Source organism: Hypanus sabinus, chromosome 2, assembly GCF_030144855.1.
Source record: "Hypanus sabinus isolate sHypSab1 chromosome 2, sHypSab1.hap1, whole genome shotgun sequence".
NCBI lineage: Eukaryota > Metazoa > Chordata > Chondrichthyes > Myliobatiformes > Dasyatidae > Hypanus > Hypanus sabinus.
The window spans coordinates 52,695,707-52,723,663 of record NC_082707.1 but is presented as its reverse complement, the minus strand read 5'-3'; the positions used below and the strand labels follow the sequence as shown (position 1 = coordinate 52,723,663).

Genomic DNA, 27,957 nt, shown 5'->3' with positions numbered 1-27,957 from the left:
CTCAGGCATTAGTTGCCTTTTTTACACTTCTGGGTGATCTAGCGCTTTTCTATCTCTGAGAGGATTCCGGGAGGCAGAGGAAGCGTGTGCAAGCCATTGTACACCGATTAAAGCAACGAAGGAATGTGGAAAACATCGAGGCGAATGCGGAAGGTAAGTGTCAGCTGATGGGATCTTTCTGCAGCAGGAGAGGGAAGACTGTGCGGTCTTTCACTGTGCCCAGAGAATGGTACAGAGTTTGTCTGTGTTTTTGGATATGGATGTGGACTTGGACTATCTTTTATAGTTTTTTTAAATATTGTTTTTTGCCCAATCATTCTCATTTTTGTTTGTGTGGGGTGGGGGATTTGGGGCTAGCTGGAGAAGAATTTCAGAGTTGTAAACTTTGTTCATCAATGAACCTTGGAACTTACTTTGACTAATAAACAAACCAGCCCACTGAGAAGTGCAATTAAAGAATATTCTAGAGTCATACAGAGTTCACAGGGACAACATGTATTTAGCATAATGTTAATATTCTATCACGGTTCCTCAAAAAAAAGTCAAAAGCACTGTGCCTGTCAATTAAAATTTTCCAATGCAGTATTTATAACATCCCCCAAGGACATTGCCACAGTCTTTCTGTTGATTTCCTTGTAGAGACATGACATTTTCAGTACGCTAAATTCAGTTCAGTGTGAATTACAATCATTTCACGCTATTATTCAGCTCACTCTGGTCATGTTGAAATGAGTGACATCTTCCTTTTCATTATGTGATCTTTTCCATTTCAGTGGATTGTAACCGTTCCAGTGAAAAAAATTATTCACATTAAAATATTTGATGTTGAATATCTGGTCAACCAGGACATTTCATCCTTATGGGCTCTCATGTATAATGCACATACCTGTAAGAAAACATTGTTTACTTGGCTTTATATTTAAACCTGTGGTGATGATCTTCCTAGCTCATCAATAATTGGTTCTAACAACATTAGCTGAAAATAGGAACAAACTGACAGTCAAACATCTTTAAATGCCCACTGAAAATCCAATGAATCTCTGCTAAACTCACTGCAGCTCCCAACTTTGTCTAAATATTTGTGATGGCTTGAGGGACAAAGCCACCGAAATCAATCTACAATTTTCCAAGTTTATTTCAGAGATTTACTACACTCTGGGTGAAGATATTTCTCTTCTTCTCAGTCATGAACACAATAGCTGATGAAAATGTTGCAAACCTGATATAAGGATCTAGTGGTAGCCAAACTATCAGTTTTCTTCAGATGAAGGGTCCTGACCCTCCCTAGCAAGCTTCAAGTGGCATTTCTGCAGTTCTCTGCAAATGGATCTTGAATTTACTGACACAAAGATCACACACAGAGAGTCCATGTCAGCAGTGACGTCTCTAGTCCCATCATGCTGAGCACTGGCGCCCCCTAGGGCTGTGTACTTCACTCACTGCCATTCACACCACACTGTGACTCACTCAAACCGAACCATCAAGTTCACTGATGACACAACAGTGGTTGGCCTCATCAACCACGATGATGAGAGAGAGTACAAAATGGAGGTAGAGCGACTTGTAGAATGGTGTCAGCACAACAACTTGAGTTCCCTTGATTAAAGGGATGATTGTGGACTTCAGGCAGGTGTAGGCTGACTAATCCTCACTGCAAATAAACAACTCCTCTGTGGAGAGAGTTAGGAGCACCAAGTTTCTCACCTGGACCCTGAACAGAGGCGAGCGAGGCTCCCTGCCATTCTAACTAATTTTCACAGGAGCACCACTGAGTGTCCTGACCAGCTGCATCACCGCCTGGTACAGGATTTATTTATTTATTTAGTGATATGGTGTAAAGTAGGACCTCCTGGCCCTTTGAGCTGTGTCACCCCAGCAACCCCTGACAACCCCAATTTAACTCCAACCTAATCACAGGGAAATTTACAATGACCAATTAACCTATCTGGAGCACTCAGGGAAGACCCGTGCATTTCATAAGGAGGATGTATGGATTCCTTATAGATGACACCGGAATTGAACGCGAAACTCTGTTGCCCTGAGCTGTAATAGCATCGCGCTAAGTCCTACGCTGCCATAGCGCCCTAATAAACTCAACTATGATTTTATCACTCACCTACACAGCAGCAGCAATTAACCTAGCAACATGCATATTGTGGGATGTTGAAGGAAATGGCAGTGCCCAGAAGAAACTGACACAGTCACATGGAGAACATGTAAACTCCACAGGTACAGCACCTGAAATCGGGACTGACTCCCTGTGTCACCACACACCATCTGACTGCAAGAACATACAAAGGATTGTCAGGACTGCTGAGAGGATCAGAGGTCTCTCTTCCAACTATCCAAGATATTTTATCAAGAGTGCTGCATTCACAGAGCCCTTAGCATTGTCAATGATCCCCCAGCCACCATCAGCATTAGGACAAAGACTGTTAGGAGGGGATACAGATTCTTTCCCCAGGCTATGAGACTACTGAACTCCCACCCTCCACCGAGGTCTCATCGCTTATGAAGCACCAATAGCATTATATTGTTTACTTTTTGGCTTGTGTTGTAAATGCACCTTAAGCTAAATGTCAATCTTCTAGAATATATTTTATAATTTGTTAATTTATTTGTGGTAATATTGCTTTATGTGTTGTGTGAGTTATGTGTACTGTGCACTTTGGTCCAGAGGAACATTGTTTTATTTGGTGGTATACATGTATACAGTTGAATATGACAATAAGCTTGAATTTGTATCTTCAAACTACAAAAGATCCACTCCTGATGGTCCCTTCTCTTGACAACTTTATTTCCAAAGCTCAATGACAGCAGTCTCAACACTATCTGAAGGCACTAGGTGCACAGCCACTCCATAGATTGAACTTGTCTTACTGTCAGTCTACTTCTCCTTCTTTGGGCCAAGTTCAATTCCAGAACAAAAGTTAATAATGTGCTGGGAGCAACTGGCTTATCCAGTAGATAAGAAATCAGTTTCATCAACTGCCCTAATGGTCCCTGCAGACTTTAAAAAAACCACCAGCAGCATGTAGAATTATAAAACCATTAGAAGAATTGTATCAGAAACGAGCTGATCGATAGCTTACAATAATTGTAAAAAGCATTGGAAGGTGTGAAGTAGGAATATGGCAGTGCTGGGGTGGTGTGATTATGAAACACAGAATGGGAGCTTGAGAGGGCACTGGATGGATTGTTAAGATGAATATTTCAGTTATGAGTCATGTCAATGTTGAATGATTAGCCCAGTCTACATACTTCCAGTAGATGTTAAGACCATAAGACATAGGAGCAGAATTAGGCCATTCAGCCCATTGAGTCTGCTCCACCATTCCATCATGACTGATCCCACATCTCACAACCCCATACACTTGCCTTTTCGCCATATCCTCTGATGCCCAGACCAATCAGGAAACTATCAATTTCTGCTTTAAATATAACCATAGACTTGGCCTCCACTGCAATCTATGGCAGAGCATTCCACAGATTCACTGCACTCTGACTTTTAAAAAATTCCTTCGTACATCTGTTCTAAAAGTTTGCCCCTCACTTTTGATGCAGCACCGTCTAGTTCTGGATACCCTCACTATGGGAAGCATCCTCTCCACATCAACCTCATCTAGTCCTTTCAACAATTAGTAGGTTTCAATGAGATCCCCACACATTCTTCTAAATTCCAGTGAGTGCAGGCTTAAATCATCAAACATTACTCATGTAATAACTCCTTCATTCCCTGAATCAGCCTCGAGAGCCTCCTCTGGACTCTCCAATGACAACACAGCCATTCTGAGATATGGGGCACAAGTACAGCCTGACCAGTGTCTTATAAAGCCTCAGCATTATCTCCTTGCTTTTATATTCTTTTCCCCTTGAAATAAATGCCAACATTGCATTTGCCTTCTTTACCACAAACTCTACCTGTAAATTAACCTTCTGGGAGTGCAGCACAAGGACTCCCAAGTCCCTCTGCACCTCTGATGTTTGAACTTTCTCACCGTGTATATGCCAACTCTTTCTGGCACAAAGATGACTGAGCGCATTTTGTATTGCAAGTTTACTTGCATGAGAACAAATGAAACAGAGGTAGGAGTAGGCCATTCAGCTTATTATATACTACTGTGCAAAAGTCTTGAGCACATGTAAATAGATAGGGTGCCTAAGACATTTGCGCAGTACCGTACCTCTGGTGCCTGAGCTCTTACCCCAGTCTTGCTTTTCTATCCTTATCCTTGATTTCCTGAACATCAACAAATCTCTGTTTAAATCTTCTCTTGACTAAACCTTTAGGGCAGAGAGTTCCAAAGTTCACTATCCTCTGGGTGGGGACGTTTCTCTTCCTCTCAGTCCTGACGATGCTCTGACTTTCTGGGGTATGGACAGCTGCAGTGGTACCTTTAAAGACTCAGACCCAACCTGCTGATCGACTGCCATGTTTTGGCACCAGAATTTTAAAAAGCACCTGAACTGAGGTTCAATGCACAGTTGCCAGCTCTACTTTGGATTCTCATCTAGCATCTAGTTTGGTACCTTGTTCTTGTCCCAGTCTCACTGTGTCTCGAGTCTAGTCTCGGATACTTCAGCACTTGGGTCTGAACCATCTTCGCCTAGGTCTCTCGTCACACTATGACCCCTGATTCTGGACACGCCAGCCAGAAGAAACTTTGCCCCAGGACCTGCTTGTAAAAATGTACATGTTACAATGAGATCCGCTCCCATTCTTGTTAAACCTGAAAAACACGGGCTGAGTTTGCTCATATGATACTTTTCTACTCAACTCGCAGTAACTCTATATAATTGCAGAAATAGGAATTTAATCTTGTACTCAAATCCTTTTGTAAGAAAGGCCAACATACCAATTGCTCTCTTAATTGCTAGTTATACCTTAAAGTTAGCTGTTCCTGTATACTATAAGCCAAGTCTCTCTCAACATCAACACCCTTCCACAAAAAATCTATTAACTACAAAATAATTAACTTATCCTTTCTGATCGCACAATACTAGTTATATAAATTGCCTTTCTTTACCAGTTCCTCAGCATACTGTTTGAAAATCTGTCTCCTTTACAATTCATGAAATTATTACCTACACTTTTACTTCTAATTGCCCTGTCCACACAATATTTAAAATCTCCCACGAACATTACCTTGAATTTCCTGATTTACTCTGTGCTTTACTTTACCATTAGATTTTGTGAGCCAGAATTCAACTGTAATGCATGACTTGGCTTCTCCCACCGAAGAAAAATATGCTGATATCTTGCTGCTTGAAAGGCATGCATCCTCCCCAAAGCACGAGAGCTTCAAAGCCATTTTCTCACTTTCAACCTCCACTATGCCGATGTAAAGCACTTGTAAGAAAACGGATCTAGTGCTTTCCTGGCATATATGATGAATAAAGTATTCGCAGGCTTCTAGCCAGGTAGAGAAATCAATTATAACCAACATTTTGATGACAAACTCTGCCATCTTCATCAGGGATGGTGCCTGGGCACATCTAGTCTGGTGGTATTTATACCCCTGTATTCCATCCCTCCCAATTGTTAGTCAAGTCAAGTCACTTTTTATTGTCATTTCGACCATAACTGCTGGTACGTACACAGTAAAAATGAGACGTTTTTTCAGGACCATGGTGTTACGTGACACAATACAAAAACTAGACTGAACTACACAAAAAAACACAGGAAAAAACTACACTAGACTACAGACCTACCCAGGACTGCATAAAGTGCTCAAAACATTGCAGCCATTACAATAAATAATAAACAGGACAATAGGGCAAGGTGTCAGTCCAGGCTGTGGGTATTGAGGAGTCTGATTGCTTGACTGTTACATAGTCTGGTTGTGAGAGCCCGAATGCTTCAGTGCCTTTTCCCAGACAGCAGGAGGGAGAAGAGATTGTATGAGGAGTGCATGAGGTCCTTCATATTGCCGTTTGCTTTGTGGATGCAGCGTGTAGTGTAAATGTCCGTGATGGCGGGAAGAGAGATCCTGATAGTCTTCTCAGCTGACCTCACTATCCGCTGCCGGGTCTTGCGATCTGAGATGGTGCAATTTCGGAACCAGGCAGTGATGCAGCTGCTCAGGATGCTCTCAACACAACCCCTGTAGAATGTGATGAGGATGGGGTGGGGGGGTGGGAGATGGACTTTCCTCAGCCTTCGCAGAAAGTAGAGTCACTGCTGGGCTTTCTTTGCTATGGTGCTGGTGTTGAGGGACCAGGTGAGATGAGTCCTCATTCAATCAGGTTTCTGCTCTCCCTCATTTACAAACAAATTCCATTTATTAATTAGAACAAGACCTAGAGCGCAGCCATTGATATAAAACTACAGGAAAGGAATCTTAACAAAGACGAGGGTCTTGCAGTAAGTAAGAGCTGGAATTCAATTGTAATCAAGGTGGGAGAGCGGAAACCTGATTGAATGAGGACTAACCAATCAGGAGGGATGGAATACAGAGGTATAAATACCACTGGACTGGATATGCCTAGGCATCATCCCAGAAGAATATGTCAGAGTTTGTCATCAAAAATTTGGTTGTAGTCGATACCGTACCCAGTTGGAAGCCCAAGAAGATCTTATTCATACTTGAAAGAACATTTTCAAATTCAACATATAGTGGAGAAAATTTTCGATTAAAATCATTCCAACATTGTAGAGATTTGCTCCATTTGTTTAAAAAAAAACAAAAGTCGTCTCTCCCTCCACAAATGCTGACTGACACATTGAGTTACTCTAGTAGCTAACTTTTTACTTCAGATTCCAGATTCTGCAGTCTCTTGTGTCTCTGTGCTTCATTATTTTGTTCACTTAAGTTCCTCTCACCCTCTAATAGGCAGAACTGACTGCAAATCTTCCCTACTTGGATTGATAGCCTTGAACCAATGTTCAGTGTATCAGAGCAATCTAAACTATCTTGAAACATCCTTAAAGATTGGAATTGATGTAGAAGCCATCAACCAGGAAAGTTAATTACATCTTTCCACAGATGCTGCTGACCTGCTTTCTGTTTTCAACTTAGTAATTAGGTACCTCTGCCAAAGATCTTACACAGGCAGACAATCGCTTTAAGATGTGGTATCCTTTATGAGCAGCTATTTGCTCTCCAGGTCTTGACAATGCTTTATTTTCTCTTGGTTTCCTTCTCCCTCTTGATTAGTCACAGATATCCATCAAACGTCACAATCAATCTCTTCTGATCTCGTCTATTTAGGATCTTCTGATTTAATCTGAAATGCGTGATGCCTCCACATTAGGTCTTCTGTCTTCAACTGGCATGTCTTCTCGGAGGTATGACCTCCTTGTGCTCCATTCATTTCACTCACTGTGCAGAAATTAAATTGGGTTTCGAAGGATTGTTGCTTAAAATATCACACACAGCTTCTCCAATGTTACCTCACAGGTACTGTGTGTCACAGTGAATATTGGCAACCAATGAACCCAGAGGCGGAGAAACGGCAGCCACCCATGTAGAGATGAAAACGAGGTTACACGTAGGAACACCAGCAGAGCATGGATGTCATGGCCGAGCGACACCATGAGACAAATCATTCTCCACGGACAGGAACTCTGCAACCTGCACTAGATGGGAGTCTGTATTAAATAAATCATAGAAAGTGGAAAACCCATGCCAGTTATGATTAATTGAACAAGATTAAACAGGAAGCACAGGGCTTAATGACTAATTAAGAGAGCAATACAGGTGCTTGAAAAATCTAGAAGCAAAATGCTGTCCGGCATGCCACAGGGCTCATGATGCTGTGTGTGCGAAGATTATGGAAGTTTAAGATATAGTAGTCATTATTTATTTGTAATTTTACCAAGGAAAGAAAAGCTAATTGGATCGGCAATATTTTGATTACTGTGGTTCACATTATGCATGTTACAAGGTTATATCAATTACACACAAGTAAATTTTCCATTTATTTTCCATGTATCATACAATTTTCCCTTTTATTGTTCAGTCTTATTTGTATAATTATTTGTCTTGTGCTAATAAAATGGAGAAAGGGACTGCATTTTAAGGCCATATCACTCAAAACCATTTCACCCTATGAAAGTTTATTGCTTGTATCTCTTCCACAAAACTTATTTTTGAAATTGATTAATTCTTGTTGAGGAAAAGGATATCTATAAAAGAAAACAAAATGTAGTCTTTATCCCTCTCTGGTGGTACCAAATGTTTTCCATTTTTGCAATGGAACTGAATACAGATTATCCCATTTTTCCAGAATTCCATGATTCAATTTTGTCTGAAAAGTTGGAAATGCACAAGAATCACTTTGTATGACAATTATTCCTCCACAGTGTCATAAAATATGACATCAGAAGTGTTATGTTCTGTAACTCCAAAACTAATTGGAAGGAATGCAAGGAGTCCATAAAACGTGTCTTTGTTTAAACTTCAATCGAGGCATGTACGTGTGATACAGCTGTGTGAAGATGCAAGCCATATAACCATAATGCATTTTATAAACAGCGGCACCAAGGTTGGCACCATGGTGTATAGCATAAAAACAGTTGTGACATCATCCTTAATTCACTTTCAGTTGACTCTATTGCTGAGGATGTGGCATGCAAATCGTACATCATCTCCAATCAAGTTGTAGTTGTCTCAGCCAATCACATCCCCACAATGCTGGTCCTCCTGTTTTTACCACTTACAAGCTCAATGTAGCTTGTTGGTTGTTGTATTTCACTGTTCCAAAAGTCATTCCCACAGGAATTATCTTTTCTCCAACATAGGTTCTTAGTTGGACATCTGTAGGCTTCAGTTAAGCTTCTTTGAAATGCTATTCAAACTCATTGTTGTGGAATGACTGAAACAGATGAGCCAGTATCCAATTCCATTTTAATTAATTTAATGTTCACTTTGGGTGTAAGCCATATTGCTTGCTACTGTTAGTTTTCACATTGTAATTCTTAAGGCTACTCTGTCCTGCACCACTATTACCTTTATCAAAATTTTCATTAATCACATGAAAGTTAGTGGTCTTTTTGAAACTGCAACTTGACTTCTTCTCATCACTGTGTAAACCATTTATTTTTGTCTGTCTGACATGCTGTTTGCATGTGTCCTACTTTGTTGCATTTTCTGCAAGTTTTGCCTTCAATCCTGTATTGGTCTGGCAAATTGCAGTTTAGATCACGCTCACATTCATTCCTGACTGCAACTCAATTGTGTCTATCTGCTGTTCCCATTCATACAGCTATTGCAACGCTCTTTTAACTGCAAGTTGCACTTTAGTTACAACCCATTTTCAAATGCGTTCTTGTAAGATTCCACAAACTAAACAATTGTTCAGCCCATTACTGAACTGACAATGCTCAGACAATCTCTTCAATTCAGCCACAGACACTGAAATGGACTCCCCTTTCTTCTGATTTTGTGTATGTTATCTAAAAAGTTCTGCAATCAGCCATTTTACAATATCAGTAAAGCTCATTTCAGCTGGTTTGATTAACAATCAACCTTCTAAGCAAACTATATGCTTTTAAATTCAATGCACTCAGCAATATTGGCACCTGCTTCTCATTGATTATTCCATTTATTATCACTGTTTATGAACCCATAGATTTGTCCATATTCTGCCTTTCTTTTAAACTTGAACATCTTGCAATGCTTCAACGGGTTTGTTTAAAACATCCTCATTGCCACTGCTATTTTGTAACACAAAAACATTACAACTGATTGGAAAAAATAAACAAGGGAGTCTGGAATGTGAGACTAACCTTTTTTTTCCCACTTTAAGCAAGGTGGTGTTATGACATATGCCATTCACACACTCTGTGCATACACCATAATGAATTACACAAAGAAAACTCAATCAGCCAAAATATTTACAATATTACTCAAATATTACTGAAATATTAAACACAACAAAAAGCACACAAGACAGATAAGAAAGAACAATCACCAAAAGTGAGAGAGAGAAATCTAGCTCTGCCATCTATCACAACAAATGATTATGTGTATGTCAGACCCTTGAATTTAATAATACTATTGCAGTTTTTCCATATGCAGGGCTGACTATAAGTGCTCCCAGTGAAAGGCAAGGCTGGCAGTATTAGGGGACTTTGGTTGAAGAGGGTCATTAAGACAAAAGGCTGTGGCATATGCCAGGTATTGGCATCCGGGATCAAGTGAATCCCTCGAGGAGCATAGTGTGGTAAAGAGCGATATCAAGAGGGTAAAAAGGGAAAATGAAATACGATAAAGAAGAATCCCAAGAGATTCTCCAAGTATAGCAAGAGCAAAAAGAAAGGAAAATAAGTACTCCTAAGGATCATTGTGGTCCCCTGTGTGTGGAGCCACAAAAGATGAGAGAGATTCTAAATTAATGTTTCTCATTTGTATTTACCAAGGAGAGCATGAAAGCTAGGGAACCCAGGGAAGAAAACAGTGATGTCTTGAAACACTTTTATCATGTCAGTAGTGATGTCATGAGCAGTGTCTCAGAAAGACAGCATCCATTATTAAGGACCTCCAGCACCCAGGGCATGCCCTTTTCTCACTGTTACCATCAGATAGGAGGTACAGAAGCCTGAAGGCACACACTCAAGAACAGCTTCTTCCCCTTGGCTATCAAGTTCCTAAATGGATATTGAATCTTTGGGCAGAACCTCTTTTAAAAAAAATATACTGTATTTCTGTTTTTACACATTTTAAAAATATATTCAATACACTTAATTGATTTATTTGTTTATTGTAATAATTATTTTTGTTTTATTTATTAATATTTTTCTCTCTGCTAGATTACGTATTGCATGGAACTGCTGCTGCTAAGTTACAAATTTCATGTCACATGCCGGTGATAATAAACCAGATTCTGATATGCTCTTTACAAAACAGGAAGTCCTGACAATCTCAAAGGACATAAATATAGATAAATCCCTAGGACCCGATTAAGTGTACATTATGCAAGCCAGGGAAAAATTGCTGGGACTCTGGCAGTGACATCAGTAGCCATCAGTAAGGCACTGAAAGACTAGTGAGTAGTTAACTTGAGCAAGGCTGCAAAGACAATCCAGAGGAGTACAGGCTGGTGTGTCTACCATCAGTTGTGGGTAAGTGCCGGGAGTTAGGATGATCAGGGCTGCAGAGACCGTTGATATACAGTATAACTTCATAAACCAGCATACTGAACTCAGGAACAGCCTGCAGCACTAATGTATCTTAGCAATGAAAATATATTCTTTAGGTGGCCCTTCCAGACGGAAGAGGAAGAATCTTATACAGCATTTTGGTTGCTTCTGGGATAGGAAAGAGCCAACAAAAAAGAAATAAAGAGTTTTTTCTGTTAATCATTGGTACTGTTTCAGTAATATTTGAGTAATATTATAAGTATATTGTAGATTAAACATTTTCTGTTTAAATAATTCATTATGGATTATATGCAAAAATAAGTAAATTGTGTATGTCATGTCATAATCACTTCAAAAGTGTGTGTCTCGCTATCCTGGATATCCTGAATTAGTTTTATGTCTTGGAGTTGAATGCCCTTGAATGTCAAAACAAAAATCTGCTAAGCTGAACAAATTGCTCTTTCATTCTGATAGGGGCTCACATACACTAGACTATTGCAGAATTAAAAGCAAAACTTGCAGAATATGCAACGAAGTAGGACACATACAAAGAGCACATTGGACAGACAAAAATAAATGGACAGCACAATAAAGAGGAAAAAGATAAAAAGTCAAGTTGAAGTTTCAAAAAGAGTACTAATCTGTACACTATTGTTGAAAAATCTGATAATGATGAGAGTGACCACTTCCTGCAGTCCTAGATTCATCTCCTTCAGCCACCACAGAGGAGGCTGCAGACCCCAAGATGGTTTCACAGCAACAAGGCTCAATTGTCTAGCAGAGTGATCTCCCTGTTGGGAAAGACATTATCTCAGAGGAGTAGGAAATCTTTCACAGTGATTAAATCTTTAGACCTAAATGGGACAATTTAAAATTTACTATGGTGTGGATGTCTGTATACACACACACGGGTGCATTATACATATTTGGAGTTGGAGTTATATATATTTGGAACTGGAGTTTATAAATAAGCAGGGAAGAGAGTTGTGTACTTAATATTTCAGTAATACTGTAAGTATATTGTTTGATAAAGATTTAAGATAGTGTTGATGAAGCCTTGAAACTATTATCAATGGTAAACAAAACAAAGAATATCACTAAATGCTTTATTAACAACACATTTTCTGGTGAACTTTATGGTAAATAATCACTGCAAACAATGGAGAAGTGAGTGAGGGAGAGACTGTGTCGAGGGTCGAAGCAAGTGAGTATGAGGCAAAGTCAAAGCAGATTCAAGGCGAGCAGAGGCAAGGTAAAGCCAGGGCAAGCAAAGGCAAAGCAGAGTTGAGACCCATCTACCCAAACTGAGGTTCAATTGATGAAAGTGCCAGGCTGTTTCGGAAAGATTGGATATAGGCTGGAATATGGTGGCGGGATCCAAGCCCGGAGCACATTGAAGCAACAGGGCCTGGGCCCTAGATCAAGGAATGATCTGATGTCTGAATCAGGCCAGATGGATTGAAAAGACAGGGTGTTGGAACCCGAGGCGAGGGTTCTGCTTGCTGTTCCACAATGCTTACCCAGCTCTGCACTGAACTGAGGCTGTGACCTGCTCCGTGCCCGATGTCTGTGGGTTCCACAACATTTACTCAGCTCTGCCCTGGACAGAGGCCAAATCTGTGGCCTGCTCCAGCTGTTCCTGGCATCATCTCTATGGACTCACTTTTGTTCTGAAAGCTATTTGTTTACTTTAATTGTTTTACGATTTGTTTTCCTTTCCTCTCTTTGCACACACATTGGATGTTTGACAGTATTTTTATTGGTTGGGTTGAGTTTATTTGTTTTGTGACAGCCAGTAAGGAAACCAAATCTCAAGGTTGTATAACAAGTACACACTTTGATAATAAATGTGCTTTGAACTTTGAGCAAGCAGTCATTATTTGTTTAAACAATTAATTATGGGTTACATACAAGAACAGTAGGCAGCTGTCGATCCCTGGGATCATGGGTTTGCACCTCTGGTGGACTGTGTCCTCTCCAGAGAGCAAGCCTGGGTGGGAAGGTATGAAGAACCAGTTGTTGTCTATACAGTAGGTTCCCCTCTCCATGTCACTCATGTAGTCCAAGGGAAGGGCAAGTGCCGATACAACTTGGCACCAGTGTCATCGCAGAGGTTGCCGGAGTGAAGTTGTAAACAGCATCAAACTGCCTTAGGGACTCCGGCTCCGGATTTCTTCCTCGGGGTTTACGCCCGAAGCCTTTCCCATGGGTGGGTATGGCTGCACAGGTTTAAAATCGGTTTTCCTTTTCCCTCGGCGGGCTGCCGACCAAGGCTGACAAGTCCCACCTGCCCAAAATTAAAAAAATAAGTGAATTGCATATGTCATGATACTACGATATCTTAAGTAGGTGTCTCACTAAAAGTAAACTTGGAACTAACATACTCTAGCTATCCAGCTCTGTGTTTTTCTTTTAACTAGTCTAATGTTTTGTAGTTCTGGGGTTTTCCACAGAAAATGATGGCAGCTGTGGATCCAATTAGCTGGATGTATTTTAGAAAGACAGTTGATTTTATAGATTTATTAGAGCATAAGATATAGGAGCAGAAGTAGGCCATTCGGCCCCTCGAGTCTGCTCCACCATTCAATCATGGGCTGATCCAATTCTTCCAGTCATCCCCACTCCCCTGCCTTCATCTGATACCCTTTGATGCTCTGACTTATCAAGAACCTATCTATCTCTGCCTTAAATGACTTGGCTTCCACAGCCACTCGTGGCAACAAATTCCACAGATTTACCACCCTCTGACTAAAGTAATTTCTCCGCATCTCTGTTCTAAATGGACATCTTTCAATCCACAAGACTAATTAAGTATTTTGACATTTATTTTCAGCTGATATACTATTCCAATACCTTTGAGTTAGTGAAGTTAAGATTCACACAAATCGAGAGTTTCTTTTTACAATCTTAACGGGTAATAACATGAAGTCCTTCTATTGCTTCTCCTCCAGGGACAGTCTGTCAAACAGGCACACTCCCAGGCCATTTTTGGGGGCTCACAGTCTCCTCAGGTTGGTGATGTAATCTCCAAGCTTCTTGATCATCTTCACTTGCTCATCCAGGTAGTTCTTCTCCAGGAAGTCACACAAATGAGGGTCACCATGCTGAGTGGAAAGCTTGTGCAGATCCAGGTTCACGTCCTTCTCCATCTGCATCGCCTCCAGACCATTGCTCCACTCATCCTGCTCTGGCTTCTCGATGTCCTCCCGCACGATCCACCCTCCTTGCAGGTTCTGGAATTCCATCCATTTCTCGGCTTGCTGCTGTTCCTCGTGGGACTGCTTCCTGAAGAACTTGGAGAAGTGATGTAGGATAATGTCATCCCGGTCAAAGTAAAAAGGACATGGAGAGATAAACATAGGAGGAATAGAGCTCCGTGTTAATCTGCCTGTTGACTGCATCTTCACGTTCCTTGTGGAAGTTCTGACAAACTTGGGAAGCCATCTTGTTCAGCGGACAATTACAATTCACTATCACCTGGGGAAGATTTATATAATTGTATTCTTTGTCTTACTTTAACAGCCTGAATGGAAAAGTGACAACGCTGTACATCACTTATTTGTTTAAATCCTCATCCATGAATGTGGTTGATTGTGGAGCTCTTCTGAAGCACAAAGCATTTTATATGCTTTATTCACTAACAGACAATTCCAATGTTTCTTTGACAAAAATAAAACAATAGGAGACTTTGTTCTTAAGTTTTTTGGCACCAAATATATTTGAGCAGGATTCATGCCATACTGACTTGGATCTCCCCTATATCCAGTAATGTCAGGACCCTTTGCCATTTCATTCCTCTCCATTCACTGACTCAAAATACATAGTTGGCAATTCAAACCAACAAGTGTATTATTTTTTTAAATGGAAGAAGAATGCCAGCGCTCGATGGGACCACATTTTTGTGGCTTCCTCCACAGAGTCAGAAAGACTGTCCAGAATATTGTGCAAACAATGTAAGGCAGTTAGTCTCATGATAAAATCATCACAGTTGTACAGTCTTAAAATGGCAATGACTATTAACAAATAATATTGCAAATGATACTTGTGCTACTCTAACCAAAGTCAACATAGTAATCACTAATTTTAGCTGGATCAATAAGTATAACTTTTGATGAATGGGGATTTAAGGCTGGTACTGAAGTCTGGTTCTGATATTTAGCATCTCATACTACAGCGGCAGAGTTTCTGCTGGTCTGCTGGGGGGAATAACTGCCCTGAAGCAGAATGCTTTTTAAAAGTCATTTAACAAAATATCTTTGTTGTTAATTTAAATTACTAACTAAATGATTTGCAGCATGCAGTAAAAAACATAAACAGTAATTACTCATAACTTAGATTCACTTTAAATATTTGTCCACTCACTACAGACGAGTTTGTTTTATACTCAAGGTAAACCAAGTCTCCCCTGGTTTAAATTAATGGATAGGTGCTGAAACAAATTCAATTGATCCAATTTAATCCATTTTGAGGACTGGTTTCTACTTCTGTTTTATTTATGTTTTTATCTTTTTTTTAAATGACAAAATATTTAATTCTTGGCCATGCCCCTTTGTTACATCAGAAACATTTGATTTCATTTTTATAGGTGAGAATAGGTAAATACTCTTACTTGTTGATTTACTGGTAATTTAGAGTTTGTTTACAAAAGCTAATTGTTTACTTCCACCTTGATGCCTACAAAAAAAACTGAGAAGTTTCATTATGGATTATGAAAGTGGTGCCTGAGTTCATTCTGAGAAGTTCGTACCAATTCGACTATTATTAAAGTTTAAATCCACACCAAGCTGATTGCTATTAGATTTGGGGAATTTGACAAGTTTGAGGTACTTGGACCTGCTTCAGAAAATAATTGTGGTAAACTATGTATACCTGTCTGGACAAACCCCTCTGCTGACTGCTCCTGTGGCTCCTCCCACAGACCCCTGTATAAAGGCGATTGGAGGCACTGCTCCTCCTTCAGTCTCCGAGATGTAGTGCTCTCGTTTGCTGCTAACAAAAGCTTATTGTTCGCCTCCCGTCTTCGAGAGTTATTGATGGTGCATCAATAATCTTGCTAAATCACTCCAAGTAACGTCTTATTCAAACCTGAAGTTGAGTTTTATAGTTATCTTATTTCAAAGATAGGTGGACTGGAAAATAAAGAGAAATAAAAACATATACATTTTAAAATTAGTCGATTGGTAAAGCAGGTCAAGTTTCAGCCTTGTAATCCTGATGACCAGACTTTGGCACAATGTCAGCTACTCATTTCCTGACACATTTAAGATGCTTCCTGAGCTTCTGAAGATGAGTGAAGGAAAGCAGGGATGCACATAAAATATAAAAGACAATTACATAGAATTTTCTGTGTGATCCATTAATGTCTGCAATATCCAATAAATATTGTTAATGACATTTCCGTCACCCCAAAAATAGTTCTCTGATTATCCAGAAGGGAATGAAACCTGTGACACTTCCTCTCTCTGTTCAGACAGGTTCTTGGCACCCAGATTTTACAAACAGAAACTAAATTAAACCTGAGCACAACCAAACTGCAGATACCGAAAATACTTAGTAGATCATGCAGCAAAAGTTTCCTAGTTTTCTGACAAGTTGTTGACTTGAAACGTTAATTGTTTTTCCCTCACAGATGCTACCTGATCTGTTAAGTACTTCTAGCATGCTCTGTTTTTAATTCCACGATTAATCTGTAAGGCATAAATTCAGTTTGTCACACATTTCCTTATTTCATTACACCTGTCCTCAATATCATGTTAGTCTAATTTAATCAATTGCATCTTAATACACTCATCAGTAATGTGATTCTAATATTTCTAAGCAATACTTCTTGTAATACAAGGCAGACCTGACTTTTTGTTTTCCACAATCATCTATTACGTACATGCAGCAAGTGCAGGCTATTCTGGAAATATTATAGGGAAATAACCTCTCCATACTGTCATGCAACACTTATTGTGCAACTATTCTTCCTGTTTTATTTGCTTATGTACAGGGCAGCACAACTATAGTGGAAACACTTGATGACTAATCAGTCTCCCAGGGCTCTCACCCAAGATTCAGATCAGAGTGCCAGAATGGTCAGACCATGGTGGAAAGAGAGGAGTGGATAAGGGAGGATAGACATTTGGATGAAACTGGATGAAGGTTTGAACTGGAGGTGAAAGGGGTATAGAAGACTTCAAGGTCATGAAGCCTACGGCTGGCTTCCTGACCAATCAACTAATTAGAGCAGTAGTTTTTAAGTTGGTAATCTTATAGTAAAGAATCCTCTTGAGAACAGTGAGCATAATAATTCATTAATCTTCTTGAGAAATTAAGCTCTGAAAGTGCATCTTAACCTGAAAGAAAGGCAATTACAAAAGTACAAAGACAGAGTTATATAAGCGGGAGAAGATTAAAAAGTAAGGCAGTAGATAAACCATGGCAGACAACGAGGAAATATTCATCGCTCCCCAGAAGTGTTTTTCACTAAAAAATAAAGACTCTACAAAAAGATTATTCCTCCATAATCTTTAAGGAAGTTAAACATGGTGTCAAATTGGAAAAGAGAGCCATACAATTTTTAAGAAACGGGGTAGATCACAACATTGAAACTAGCCAGCCAGGAATATAAAAACTGACAATAAAAGTTCCTACCTATAGAAAAAAAAAACTACTACCTATACAAAATGAAGAGAACAGTATAACTCAAATGAAAGTTGTTCCTTTAGAAGATGAGAATGGGGAATTAATGATCAGAAATAACAGAAGATTTTGAACAAATAGCACCTCTTCTTTTTCAACACAACCTGCTTCTCCATCTGTCTTCGTATCATCTGCAAGCTTGGCCACAAAACTATCAATTCTGTCATCTAAATCATTAACATATAACAAAGAGAAGCAGTCCCAACACAGAACCCTGCTGAACATGACTAGTTATTGGAAGCCAACCTGAAGGCTCCCTTTATTCCCAATCTTTTTCTCCTGCGAATTAGCCAATCCTCTGTCCATGCTAGTAACTTTTCTCTAATACCCTTGGCTCTTCACTTGCTAAGCAGTTATACATGTGGTACCTTGTCAAAGGCCTTCTGAAAATCCAAATACACAACATTCACCATTTCTCCTTTATCTATCATGCTTGTTATTTCCTCAAAGAACTCCAACAGATTTGTCAAGCAAAATTTCCCTGAAGGAAACCATGCTGACTTTGGCCTATTTTATCATGTGCCAAGCAACCAGAGTTGTCATCCTTAATCAGTTTCCCAAGAATGCTTCTCTCTGGTAATGGTAATTTCACTCATTTCATGACCCTGGGCACTATGAACTTCTACCATACTGCTGGTGTTTTCCATGGTGAAGATACTTATTCTGTACATCCACCATTACTAGCATGTAGGTCCTGCCTTTCAGCTTTCTACCCAACTCTCTAAATTCTCTCTTCAGACTTCCTCCCTTTTCCTATGTCATTGGTGTCAACATGTACCAAGTCTTCTGACTAGTCACCTTCCACCTTTAGAAAGCCGTGGACCCTATCTGAAAAACCCCTGACCCTGACACCTGAGAGGCACCAGGGTGTTTCTTTCAGGTCCACAGATTCTCATGTCTACTTCTCCAACTATGGTCTCCCTATCTCTACTGTAGACCTCTTCAACCCCTTCCCTTCTAAGCCACAGTGCCAGACTCAGTGCCAGAGACTTGATTGCAGCAAGTCCCCACCCCCGTGCACAAGAGTATCCAAACTGGGTTGTATGTTGTTGAAGAGAATAGTCACATGGGTACTCTGCAATGGCTGCCCATTTGCTTTCTCTCTCCTGGCAGGCACCCAGATGGCTGCTCCTGCAACTTAGGGGTGATTACCTCCCTGTCGCTCCAATCTATTACCTCCTCAGTTTTCCCATGTAAACCAAAGCTTATTAAGCTGCAGCTCCAGTTCCTTGCCACCTTCTTTGAGGAGCTGGAGCTCAGTGTGCCTGCTGCAGATCTGGAAATCTGAAGGTCTCCCAGAATTCCCACATCTCGCACACGGAACACACACAACACAGCCGCTGGAGCCATCCTCACTGCACTAACAGATGACGAAGAATGAAGAAACTTACCAGAAACTTACTTCACCCAACCCAGTTGAGCCAAAGCCCCCTACTCTTGCACTGACAACTCCCAACAAACAGTAAGGAGATATCTCAGAGAATTATGGATCTTCTGAATTCTAATGCACAGGAACTTGTGGAGACCAAATCCTTGAAGAGACACAAGGCAATTTAGACTTTTGGTCAATTAGGGAGTTATGGGGAATAGCATGCAAAGTAGAACTAATACAAGTATCATATTGACTATGATCTTATTGAAAGATGGATAAACTTTCTTGTGTTCTTTTCTTAAGAAGGCAAGAACACCAGCGAGGCCAATGAGCAGAAAGATGCAGAGGGTCAAGAGTTGAGGACAGCATTAAACTATTCAGCAGGTAGAAAATATAACTTCATTGGGAGTAATATTTCCTTTCTGATATCCATGCCTCAATCAATACCATAAACAACAAGTTTAAGCTCGTGATACTAATATTTCTTTGGATCTTGCTCCATGTTTCAGCATTTCCAGTATAACAGTGATTATCCCACAAAAGTACTTCATTGACAGTAAAATACAGTTGTCTCTCTCAAGGTGATGAAATTCATGATGTAAGTGTATGTCTTTCTACCATGGAAGATGTAAATTGGATCAAATGCCCTTCTGTACGGTAAATATTCTCTGATTCAATTTACCGCCCACAAACAAAGTTGTCTTCACAGAAATCAAGCATAGTAAAACCACACATTCTGCAGTTTTGTTAAATTGTTGTTCTAACATTTGAACTGTTTGCGATACACCAGGAAGAACTTCATAAACGAAGGAAAATTGGTCATGTAAGACGATAAAACTTTGTCCTAGGACTGTATATAACATCAAAAGATGCTACTTCCTCTGAAAATAAGGATAATGTATTTGCAGTTTAAAATTCTCTTTTGCATCAAAATATTGTATTATCTAATGCAAATATTTAGTTCTACAAATACATAGGAAAATGATATTGAAGGGGAAAATAACTGAGTAATGGGACAGCTTTTATTTCCCCCCACCCCCCCCCCCTTCCGGATATGTTTTTTATTATGCTAAATGATCAGACCTCATTTGCATTCAGCTGAATTGGTATAGCTCTTAAAAAAATCTTGATAGGTGTACATACCAGGTAAAATGAAATGCTAATGCATCTCTGCCAGCAGCTTAAATATTGCAGCTCAGCCTGAAGTACACTGTGGACAAAAATACTACATGAATTTACTTATAAAATGGATTGCAGATATAATTACAATGAGCTATATTCAAAGATCCATTTGTATTTTTGCTGCTGGTCCAGAGCATGACAAAAATAAACTATTGATAATGATTAGCTTAACAAGTACTTGCATTACTTGGAAACAATATGTATTTCAATAATGCTGACGATGAGGGAAATTAGCACTTAACAGGCTGAAGACTTTGACATCTGCAATAAATTGATTTTCCATGGCCATGCAATTTGCTATTTTTAGCATTTAGAAATCTAGATGCAAATACCATAGTTAAGAGATCAGAAAATAATACAACAATTTCTCCATCAGTAACAGAACTGCATTCAGTTTTATAGTCCCAGCTGTATGAAGCAATTAGTGAACCAAACTAACAGCCACACCAAGCCTCATTATCACATAAAAGCCTTATATTACAGTCCCCAGGATCCTCATGATTATCTCACATGTAACGTGTCACTAGAGCTCCATTTATTTGTTGATCTGTGTTCTTTTTATAGCCAACAGACAACACAAAATTATCGGAGTAAAAGAAGATCATGTTTCAGTTTAATTAACAAGATTTATTTCTGTTGCATTCACTTGCAGTATTCATTTGCATAAAAGTCTGCAATAGACGATTGGTCTAGAAAACCGCAGAATAAAAATGCTACCTGATAAATAATATTAGCTTTTGCTGTTCATGGACACAAGTCCACAAGACAGGGAGGTCAGGGTAATCGGGACAGAAAACTCATTTAATATTTTAGTGAGACCATTTCTTTCCAGGTAATGTACATAATGGTACATCATTTCAGTTTCCAAGACTATTGCCAAGTTAAAAATTATCAGATAGTCAGCCAATAATCTTAGAAATTATCATTGCAGAAAAGAAAATAAAGCGGGAGGCCAGGTTGTTCACAGTTGCTACATTGAGAGTGAAGTCATTGTGGGCTTAGCTAACAGCATGCTCGTCCTTGAGTTAGAACCTAGCTCACTGCCACATGATAGCACGCCAGTCTTTTAGTTAGAATCTAGCTCGCCCCCCACATTCTTAAGCTAACATCAAATGAACAATAAATGTAGCTTTGCTAGTGATATTCAAATACAGCAAAGGAAGTTTTGAAAAGTATTACTGTGAATTCCAACATAAAAATTTAAGCACCGAGTATTTTTGGACTGGGATACTGGGGATCTGCATGGCCTTCTCTCAGTCAGGTGCCACAGTGTTTCCATTGACCTTTCACCAAAAATATACAGCTAATTGTAGAAAAGCTGAATATTTTCTGGGCGGTCCAGTTTTAGATAAACCATTAAAGGAAGACTATGCACCATGAAATGCTGGAAGAACTCAGCAAGGTAAGCAGCATCTATGGAGAGGAGTAAAGAGTTGATGTTTTCAGCTGAGACCCTTCATGAAATCCTAATGAGGGGTTTCAGCCCGAAATGTCAGCTGTTTATTCCTCTCCATAGATGCAGCCCAGCTTGCTGAATTCCTCCAGAATTTGTGTTTCTTTGGATTTGCAACAACTGCAGACTCCCTTGTGTTTAGACTATGCACAATGTCATTATAGTACAATTTTTTTTTCAGATTCAAATGAAGTTTTGAAGATGCTTTATAGAAATTACATTTGTAGGTTTTAATATATCTGCAAGATTTGTCTGTATATATCAATCACTGATCTCCCAAAGTTTTAAAATAAGCAAAGCAAAAGAAAAATTATGTACTTTAAGTAATATACTGTATGTTACTTTGGCTCCTCTTTTGTTAAAGACAAAGCGATATTGGCGTTAAAATGATATATTTACTAAGTGGTTTTCAGGGCTGAAAAGAGAAGCTACTAAGATCCTTAATGGAGCTATCTAATGATTTCTGTGAGAAAGTGTGCATTTGTGAACACTTAATGAAAACATATCGAGCATAATACTGATTCTCTGTGTGCTAGCTTAATTCACACATGACGAATGAGTTGCTGGGTGAAGTGCAGAAAAGTGTTGCACTATTTTCCATCATTCATCACACACAGAGAGGAAAGATGGATGGAAGGTCGATCTACTTGATTTATTACTGCACTTCTACAATGGAATCAGTGTCAATATTGATGCCAGTGTTAATTGTGAGAAAAAAAATACTTGGCTAAAGAGAATGTTGATAAAAATAAAAATGTCAACTGCATAACTTCACGGTAATCTGAGAACAAGTGTTATTGCTTACCATGCAAATATTCCAAGTATACCATAGGTCTGCCTTACCCAGGTTTCTCCCCCACTGGCCCTCACAGACAATCCATATTATCTCCAAATCTCTTCTATGTTCAAAATTAAAATACATTCTGTTCAACGTGATATTGCCTTGAATTGAGGATTTCTTAAATTGGGGATTAAAGGGAACAAGTGAGTATTTCATAGGACAATGACCAAGATCTAAAAACAGTGTTCAAATTATAATGGGCATTTTGATACCATATTACAAATATAATAAAGTGTAATGACAAATCATTAGTTCAATATACTCCATCATTATTGCAACTCTATTGCATCGTTATTAAAATGCAGAGTTAATCTACCCAGCAGTAGATTATGCGTTAGTATGTAAAGATGGAAAGCATCTAACATTTCAATTCAAATTTTACTTTATGAGGCCTCGTAAAAAAACACTGCGCTGTGAGAAGGATGTGGGAACCACTCACAGAATCTTTCCTCCAAGACAACCACTTGAAACAAAAAGTGGTCGCCGAGGATCTGGCAGAGTATGGTACCAAAGAAAAAGATTCTGACTACCTTAAGAAGACCACCATCTGAGTAGACATTTGGGTAAATAGTACATTGAATGGATTTATCTGAGATATTTTGCAGTTTGCCTTAAATTTCCAGGACAGAGAGAGGGTGGAAAAAGGGCAATATTATGTTTCAGTTATCCTAATAGTGACCAGTCTGAAATTAAACTGTTTATCAGAGGACATATATTTTCTGAAGTACATAATACTGTGACATTTTGTGCAACTTGTTTTCCTGACTGAACTGGAATTGTTTGACTTGTCAAAGCATTTGTTTAATTAATTTAATCATTTCATAGATATATCACCTCATGATTTCATATTTTCTCTTGAATCTGGCAGTAATTTCCTAAAGTAATATTTTATTTCTGTATGTACAGGCTATCAAGTCAATGCTTATGCATAATTACATTACCCAATCAATGATACTCCTTTCAAGTAAACCATAATCTGAAACCCTATGTGACTTCTCAAAGTAATCCTGACACTGTTTCAAATTAGAAACATAAAAACATAGAAAACTACAGCACAATACAGGCCCTTCAGTCCACAAATTGAGTTCATTCGATTCATTCCCAATGTTTATCCTTCAATCAGCATTACCAGAACAGACGATCTGGTCATTGTTATTTGTAGGGTCTTGCTGCTTGCAGGTTAACTGCTGTGTTTTCTCCTTTACATCAATGTCTGTCAATTTCTCAGAAGTTTTGACGCACAAGCAAACATGTCTATTGCTTTATTTAATAAAGAAGATCAATAGATGGAATACAATACCAAGAGAAACCTGGTGCATCAAAATGAATGCAAGACGGGAAGGCAGAACCATATGTATAGTATATTAAAATGTTTTTCGTTATTTTGTATGATTACAGATTTTAAAACAGAATGAAAAATCATGGAAAAATATTGCAGTTAAGTTCTGTCTCTGCTGGTGGTGGTGGAGCTGATGGTGGACCTGAGGAGGGCTAAGGCACCAGTGACCCCTGTTTCCATCTAAAGGGTCAGTGTGGACATGGTGGAGGATTACAAATACCTGGGGATGTGAATTGACAATAAACCGGACTGGTCAAAGAACAATGAGGCTGTCTACAAGAAGGGTCAGAGCCATCTCTACTTCCTGAGGAGACTGAGGTCCTTTAACATCTGCTGGATGATGCTGAGGATGTTCTACGAGTCTGTGGTGGCCAGTGCTAACATGTTTGCTGTTGTGTGCTGGGGCAGCAGGCTGAGGGTAGCGGACACCAACAGAATCAACAAACTCATTCATAAGGCCAGTGATGTTGTGGGTGTAGAACTGGACTCTCTGACGGTGGTGTCTGAAAAGAGGATGCTGTCCAAGTTGCATGCCATCTTGGACAATGTCTCCTATCCACTCCATAATGTACTGGTTAGGCACAGGAGTACGTTCAGCCAGAGACTCATTCCACTGAGATGCAACACTGAGCGTCATAGGAAGTCATTCCTGCCTGTGGCCATCAAACTTTACAACTCCTCCCTCGGAGTGTCAGACACCCTGAGCTAATAGGCTGGTCTGGACTTATTTCCACTTGGAATAAGTTACTTATTATTATTTATGGTTTTATATTGCTATATTTCTACACTATTCTTGGTTGGTGCGACTGTAACAAATCCCAATTTCCCTCGGGATCAATAAATATGTCCGTCTGTAAAGCACATATTACTCCATGAATTATCATCTGTTCCACATTTTCAAATACTTGCCCGAGATCAACCATTTGATTTTTTTTTAAAACGGGAACATTGACTTATATTTGAAGAGATAAACTAAATTCATTTCACATCATTATATATTCAGTATGGCAATGTTTTTCTTTGTTTGGTTTTGATGAGTCATCATTCCTCTGGCGAATTTGCTCCGTGTTGCTGCCACATTAGATACTGCTGGTTGAAAAACTAACTTTTACAGTGTATTAACCTTTATGTTGCAAAAAGGTCAGTACGCTGATATTTCAACCAACCAATTAAAACTGTTATACAAGGGCATAAGTTACTAGCAGAGCAATGTCTATATTAACAATAGGTGTTGCACCAGGTGACAAAGATAAATTTGAGGAGATATAGTTTTGAATATATATTTGTCACTTTGAAGTACATTATCCCTATTACATAATGCACTATATTGCTCAAGATATTTTTCTAAAAAGAAATCAATGATTCCAGAGTAATACTTTATTCATTACCATGAGCTGAAGATATAAAAGATCTTTAAGCCTTCATAGAGGAATATATCTTCACGAAATTGTTAAAAGGCAGTGACAATGAAAATGTGCTACAGAATTAAGCAACGATTTTTGTTGCTCAGTCTCTGCACCCACCGTCTTCAAAGGGCCTGAATGAACCATACAGTCATAAGTGTTCCCTCAAAAATAACACACCTCATCATGTCAACTGAAGAATGAATCAATTATTGACTGAACTGGGATCAAACTAAATATGAATTTCTCAGATAATTAAAATAGCAGAGTAAATTTTCACAGGGTAATTTTTAATGTAGAAATCATTATTTTTAGACTGTTGACATTATTGATATCCTGTATAAAGATTACAATTGGAAACAAAACAGAAAACCTAAACATGGCACAGAAGGAAGATCTAATGTAATTTTTGTCCTAATGATTTTCATTTTACTTACTCATGACAAGAGATGATTTTGATAATGGTTGATAGTGTAAAATGAGCAATATTGATTCAACTGTCCATTATATCTCTCTCCTGACTTTCATTTCCATTAACTTCATCTGGAGTTTGACAGGAAAGAAGAAATTCATAAATATATTGGCCAGAATCAATTGAAAATGCCAGCATTTCTTATAAAACACATATACTATTTATGTTTTTATTGAATGGAAATTCTGCAGCTTCTTCCATTCATGCCAGTTAAAGAGCTATGGCTGTTACTTATCAGTACACTCCTGAGCTATAACACAGATGTGGATCAACCCACTCCCTTTGATTAGTTGGAACCCTTCACAACATGAAGTTCCCTTAGAAAATGGCAAGTAGGAGATCAAGGTGAAATGCTTCAAAGTGTTGAATTTTACAACACAAAAGGCCAATGTTTCACTCTGCCAAGAGCATCAAGTTAACATAACTAACTCTGATCACTTAGAATTGTAGAGTCATAGAGCACAAAAATAGGCCCTTCGGCCCACCATGTGCTTGCTGTTCCTTTTGCATATCTACAGATCCCATTTGCTTCTACTTCTGCCTGTTCAAGTGCCACTCTCTTAAATATAGTGATTGTATCTATTTCCATCATTTATTCTGGCAGCAAATTCCGGATACATTAACACTGTGAAAATAAAAGTTACTTCTCAACACCCTTTTACAACTTATTTTTCTCACCTTAAACGTAGCCAATATCCTGTTTGCCATGCAATCAAAGTTGTTTATGTCAAAAAGTAAATTAAAAAATGGGGCTTGCACAATTCCCAAAGGGACCTCAAGCATTTTTGTACCTCTCAAATTCCCGTTTTTGTACTTTATCATGCACCAGTCTGAGATCTTATGAAATGGTAGAGCAGTGATCAGACACAGATTATATTGAATAGATAATAGAACACTACAGCACAGTACAGTCCCTTCAGCCATGGTGTTAACCCTTTCTTCCACCATAGCCCTCTATTTTTCTATCATCCACAGAGTTGTCCCTCATATCTGTCTCTACCACCACTCCGGTATGGTGTTCCATGCACCCACCACACTCTGTGTAAAGAACTTCTCTCAGATATCTCTCCTACACTTCCTGCCAATCACCTTAAAATTATACTCCCACAAATTAGCCATTGCCACCCTGGGAAATGGTTTCTGGCTATCCACTCGACTTGTGCCTCTTATCATCATGCACACCTCTATCAAGTCAGCTCACATCCTTCGCTCCAAAGAGAAAAGCCCTAGTTTACTCAAACTATCCTCATAAAATCCAGGCAGGATCCTGTTAAATCTCCTCTGCACTCTCCCTAAAGCTTCTCTCATATAAAGAGGAAAGCAGAACTAAACACAATATTACAAATGTGGTTGAATCAGAATTTCAAGGAGCTGCAACATTTCCTTGCAGCTCTGGAACGCAAATTCCTGACTGATGGCCAACACACCATCTGCCTTCTTAGCAACTCTATCAACGTTTGCCATCCTGATTCCGCTCCTAGTTCATATTTGCATGTACATTTTGGACATGAGACAGGACAGAAAGACAATTTCCCCCAGATTCTCAGAGACATGCAAATCCTGGTCAATGAGTAAAATGCCATGAGGAAGGCATGGTTTGCCAGCAGTGGGAGATAAACCAGATACATATCAAAAACACATGACAAGTAGTGACACTACTGGTTTGCTCCTCAAGTGGGAATCCTTACATAATAGAGTGATGCTGAAAGAAAGCTCATGATCTCACAAGATGATCTGCTAAATGGTTGCTCTGAAGAGTGGAAATCCTCACAGAGAAACACATTTACATGGAAGTCTGAATTCTTTAAGCATTCTCCAATCATAAGGAAACTATTAAAGTAATTGGACAGATCTGAGGGGACTTTGTGCATTATTGGGCTTTGGCTAACTGCTTAACTGTGCACCATATTGGCGTTGTATGGAAAGAATTACTTGGTTTGTACTAAGCATTATTATTTTGTTCCCTTCCACTAGGAATTGACTGGCATGGGAACAGTTATGTGCAGAAATATCACCAACCACCTTAAACCAGTGAATGCCAACAGTAGTTGGGAGACACGTGGAGAGGAGAAAGAAACCAGCAAAGGATGCCAGACACGGCCTACGTAGCCATGCCATTGCAGAAAAA

General features: G+C 39.1%; 1 long non-coding RNA gene and 1 pseudogene across 2 annotated transcripts; one reads left to right on the top strand and one right to left on the bottom strand.

The window, feature by feature from the left end:
• Nucleotides 1-27,783, top strand: LOC132378824 (uncharacterized). Of its 2 annotated transcripts, XR_009507201.1 has the most exons (4): nt 1-153; nt 19,443-19,523; nt 23,006-23,178; nt 24,014-27,783. It is a non-coding gene; the product is annotated as an uncharacterized LOC132378824 (long non-coding RNA). The 2 variants fall into 2 exon arrangements; XR_009507199.1 differs by lacking the exon at nt 19,443-19,523.
• Nucleotides 13,389-14,828, bottom strand: LOC132404699 (ferritin heavy chain, oocyte isoform-like; annotated as a pseudogene).
• Nucleotides 27,784-27,957: the final 174 nt, after the last annotated feature.